General features: G+C 42.5%; 1 non-coding gene across 1 annotated transcript; it reads right to left on the bottom strand.

The window, feature by feature from the left end:
* Positions 1-3,864: 3,864 nt before the first annotated feature.
* TRNAC-ACA (transfer RNA cysteine (anticodon ACA)) lies at positions 3,865-3,937 on the bottom strand. Its single transcript has one exon. It is a non-coding gene; the product is annotated as a tRNA-Cys (tRNA).
* Between the last annotated feature and the right edge of the window lie 1,505 nt (positions 3,938-5,442).

Here is a 5,442-nt window from a genome sequence, read left to right as displayed (position 1 = left end):
GTGGATTGCTTCCACGTCCTGGCTATTGTAAATAGAGCTGCAGTGAACAGAGTAGGGTAAAATTAGGAATGGCTAATGAGAGGCCTGAGGAAATGGCAACCCACTCCAGTATTCTTGCCTGGAAAATCCCACAGACAGAGGAGCCCGCTTGGCTGCAGTCCATGGTGTCGCAAAGAAAAAAGAGTTGGACATGACCGAAGCGACATGACTGAAGAGTCCTCAGGACTATGAGGAGCCTAAGGCTGGCAAAAGGAGAAACTAGTATCTTGAATAAGCCAGGAAACACATAATAATCTGTCATACAATGAAGAGTATGAAGTATTGCAGGAAAATTTAATTCTAAGATTCATTGTAATTAGACTATTATTGGATCTTTCCCTTCTATTTATTTTTTTGAATATTTATTTATCTATTTGGCTGTACCAGGTCTTACTTGCAGCATATGGGCTATTGAGCTGTGACATGTGGGATCTAGTTCCTAGGCCAGGGATCAAACTCTGGCCCCCTGAACTGGAACACAGAGTCTTAGCCACTGGACCACCGGGGAATCGCTGAATCTTCCCTCTTTAAATACTGTGTTGTTTCTCTGGAAGCAGTAAGCAAGGAATCTTAATGTTGCAGAAAACAACATCCATTTCAGAAGGAAATAAGAGAGGATGCAATGTTAGCACTGGAGAAGAAACTGAGGGAAAGACCATGTCAACATCAATCTCAAAAGCTAGCCAGCTGAGTGAGTTTAAGGAAAGTCCAGAATTTTCATATGACTTGATATGTTAATGTTGTGGGCACCTAAGTTATGAAGAAGGAACCATGATAGTGAAATAACGCTGACATTGTCTCTGATTATATTGATGCATGTACACAAAATAAATTCTGTTAAAATAACTTTTATGGGTAAAATCATGAGTGTCATCCGTACATAAAATAAACACATCAAGGAATTTAACTCATTAATGAATCATATTTCAGCTGCTTCAGAAGAGAATTCAAATTAGGGACCTCCCTGAAGGTCCAGGGGCTAAGACTCTGCTTCCAATTCAGGAGGCTGAGGTTTGAACCCTGGTTAGGGAACTAGATCCCACAGGCCTCAACTAAGAGGCATGCCACTCAACTAAGAGTTCGTATGGCATAGCTAAAGATCCCATATGCTACAAATTAGATCCAGCATAGCCAAATAAAATAAATGAATAAATAGTCTAAAAATTGATACACATATATAGATACAGATAAGAAATGCTGAAGTGAACGTACAAGTAGAAAAGTAGTCTATCCACCAGGCAATTGTCAATTGCCCTCCACCAGATACAACTGATTTGCAATTCTGTGGACAAGAATCCTTTTCATTATTACTGGTTTCCTACAATTTACAGAGTTGTAAAATAGCTCTGAGGCAGAAAACAAGGGGAGATAACTCAGAAAAAATGCACTGGACAGAACATTCAGTAATCTTTTTCTTTTTTTTAAAATTCCTTCCAAGTCTTTCACAATTTTTCCTGCCAGTTTACACTGAAGGGCTGTAACACTGTAGAGCATAAGGAACCCAGGACATGGCAATAGGCAGGCCTGGGTTTGAATTCCTTTGTTATTTTGAGCAATATACTCGACTCCTCTGAGTCTCAGTTTCCTTTTCAGTAAAATAGGGGATGACAATCCCTACCTTTCAGAGTTGTTGTTAGGGTTAAATAAAGTAAACATATAAAGAAATGAATGCCATTCACCAAATAGTTCTGAAAAAGTGCCTTTATTATTACTGCCTTTATTTGGCAGTAATAATCACACAGAAAAGTCCATAGCATACCATAGAGATAATATGGCTTTATTGTTGAAGAAATGTGTCTTTCTGGGATCCAGAAAGAGAGGTAACAGTGCTCTGTAAATCACAAAAAAGCTTAGTTATTTCTCATTACCTGCTGATGGGAGTAGAAAACTATTTAGTCCTTTGGAAGACAGTTTGGCAGTTTTGTAAAACTAAACACACTCTTGCATATGATAGAGCAATCATGCTCATTAGTATTCAGCCAAATGAGCTGAAAAGTTATGTCCACACGAAAAGCTTCACAGGAATGTAGGTGGCAGCTCTGTTCATAACTGTCAAAACTTGGAAACTACTGAGGTGTCCTTCAACTGAAAAATAAATGGAGGTATAGCCACACAATGGGATATTATTCAGTGATGAAAAGAAATGAGCGATCAAGCCACAGAAAGTCACAGAGGAAGCTTAAAGGCATATTGATAAGTGAAAGAAACCAATCTGAAAAGGTTACATGCAGTATAATTCCAGTTCTATGACATTCTGGAAAAGGCAAAAATATGGAGATAATTAACAGATCAGTGGTTTCCAGGGGTTGTGCAAAGGGAGGGAGGGATCAATAGGAGTACAGAGGATTTTAACGGCGTTGAAACTCTGCTATGTGTTAGTTTAATCCTGGATTCACATCATTATACATTTTTCAAAACTCATAGGATGGACACACCAAGAGTGAACTCTAAGGGGAATTTGGGGAGAATGGATACATGTATATGTCTGGTCGAGTCCCTTTGCTGTCCACCTGAAACTGTCACAACATTGTTAATGGACTATAATATAAAAGAAAAAGTTAAAAAACAACAGAGTGAACTATAATGCGAACTGTGGACTTCAGATGATAATAATGTGTCAATATCGGCTTATCAAGCATCGCATGTACTACACTAACGCAAGATGTTGAGGGATAAACTGAAGGTGCACAGGTGAGGCAGTATGTGCAAAGTCGCTGTACCTTTCACTCAACTCTTCTGTCAACCTAAAACTGCTCCCTTCAAAATCTATTACCTGTTTAAAAATAAATTATTTCCTTGTACTCAGTGTGTGACCTTGGGCAAGATCTTTAAACCCTGTGGTCTCATTTCCTTCTGTGTAAGAGGGATATAAATGCAGGATCTTCCCTCACACAGCCGTGGTGGGCACAGGGCATGGCAGTTCTGATATTCAGCAGGTGTACTTGGTGCATCGGATCATTATTCAAACATGGTTCACCTCCTTACCCATCAGCAAATGCCTTCCCTGCGCACGTGCTCCCCGCCGCAGACACCCTCCCCCTTAGATTCCTCACACTTCCTCAGGACCCAGTAACTACAGGTCAGTGCCCCACACGGCAACAGACCTCAGCTATCCTAGGGCAGGATTAAGGACAGTATCAGTTCTCATTGATCAGTGTCCTGCCACACTGTCTGTTAAATGCTTTTATAACATTCCTGGTACCTACTGAGTCCTAAGGCCTCAGGACTGATAGTCACTGTTGTTAACATAACTATTATCCTTGGTAGTTCAGACAGCAAGGAAACTGCCTGCAATACAAGAGACCCAGGTTCAGTCCCGGGGCTGGGAAGATTCCCCGGAGAAGAAAATGGCAGCCCACTCCAGCATTCTTGCCTGGGAAATCCCATGAACAGAGGAGCCTGGCAGGCTACAGTCCACGGGGTTGCAAAGAGTAGGACGTGACTGAGTGACTAACATACACACACTTCTATTATTTCAATTTTATACTTTAAGCACAATCGTTTTAAAAAATATTTATTTATTTACTTATCTATTTGGCTGTGCCAGGTCTTAGTTGTGGATGTGGGATCTTTAGCAGCAACACGTGGGACCTAGTTCCTTGACCAGAAATCGAACCCGGGCCCCTTGCATTGGGAGCACAGAATCTTAGCCACAGGAGCACCAGGGGAGTCTCAAGCGCTGTCTTGTTTTTTAAAAGAGTTAATAGTGAAGTGAAGTCACTCAGTCATGTTCGACTCTTTGCGACCCCTACCAGGCTTCTCAATCCATGGGATTTTCCAGGCAAGAGTACTGGAGTGGGTTGCCATTTTCTTCTCCAGGGGATCTTCCCCACCCAGGGATCGAACCCGGGTCTTCTGCATTGTAGGCAGACGCTTTTACCGTCTGAGCCACCAGGGAAGTCAAACAAACAAAAAGAAAAACATGAATAATCTATGGCTATTAAAGGAACATATGTGCTTGAAAGGAATTTTTCTTCAACTGCGGAAAACACTATACACAGAGTAGAAGTTTTTTATGCCAGCTTGTAGTCCTGGGCTCAAAATATAGGCAGCAAAATTTAATTTCAGGGTGTGAAAGCAAGGTGGTCAGCTGCTCTAGTCATGGTACATAATTCCTTTATCCTTCCTGTAACATTTAGAACCTATTGGGCGATCACTAGAGATGAGAATCTTGTGGCTCCATGACACAAGCCAACAGCACTGTCATTAATTTGGATGACTGTATTTAGATGTTGCCATCATCAAGATATAATAAAAAAAAGAGACTGTCAGAGTGTTCCCAGTGAATCTGAGGCTCTTGCTTTGGAGACAAAGTGAAAGGAAGAAGTGACTTTATTTAGAGAGAAATACTCCACAGAGTGTGGACCATTTCAGAAGGCGAGAGAGAGAATCCTGAAATATGGTGTGGTTAATTTTCAAAGTTTTTGTTTATTAATTTATTTTTGGCTGCACGGGTCTCTCACGGCAGTGGCCTCCCTTATTGCAGACCACACGCTCCAGGTACGAAGGCTTCGGTAGTTGCCGCACTTGGGCTAGAGAGCCTGAGCTCAGGGGTTGTGACCCACGGGCTTAGTGACCCACCCGCGACATGGGAGATCCTCCCGGACCAGGGATCGAACCCATGTCCCCTGCACTGGCAGGTGTATTCTTAACCACTGGACCACCAGGGAAGTCCCTGGCATGGTTAGCCTTTGTGAACTGGGTAATTTCATAGGCTAATGAGTGGGAGGATTATCCCAATCACTGGGGGGAAGGGGCGGTGGTTTCCAGGAATTGGTTCACCACCCACTTTTTGGCGTTTTATAGTCAGCCTCAGAACAGTCATGAACCTGGTGGGTCTGTCATTTAGCATATTGCTAACATCTTAAAATGAGCGTAAATGGAGGCTGAAGGTCTACTGGAAGTATATCTTCTCTCACTTTAAAATGTCACCTTTCCATAAAGTATCATTTTTATATGTGTGCCGAGAGCATGTCTAGGGATCATTAACTTACTGAGCTCACTGGGCAGGATGTGGGGCTCATGCCACCATTATTTTATTGTTTTGGGGCCTGCCTCGTGCTTCTGTTGCATGGTTTGGTTGCTAAGCAAGTCTGCCTGGTTTTGTGGTTAAGCAAACCTTCTTTCTTGAGTGATCATTAACTTCCAGGGACCTCCCAAACTTCCTTCTTTACTAACAATCCCCAAGAGGGATTAACTCTTTAATTACCTACTTTGTCCCTCCCTAGCATTATTCTCTCTGACCAATGCACCAGTCACAGACTGAACGGCCAAGGACTCAGGGTGGGAAAGCTCTCTGCTGGGCTGACGGAGTAAGAGGAGGAGGGAGGGAGGAGACCTCTGCTTGTTGGCGGATAAGAGCCAAGTCCTGGTCTCATTATTCCCATGGGTCTCTCTACCACC

Source organism: Budorcas taxicolor, chromosome 12, assembly GCF_023091745.1.
Source record: "Budorcas taxicolor isolate Tak-1 chromosome 12, Takin1.1, whole genome shotgun sequence".
In the NCBI taxonomy this organism is placed as follows: Eukaryota; Metazoa; Chordata; class Mammalia; order Artiodactyla; family Bovidae; genus Budorcas; species Budorcas taxicolor.
Note: the sequence above shows the minus strand (reverse complement) of the source record. Positions and strands in the feature narration are given on the sequence as shown.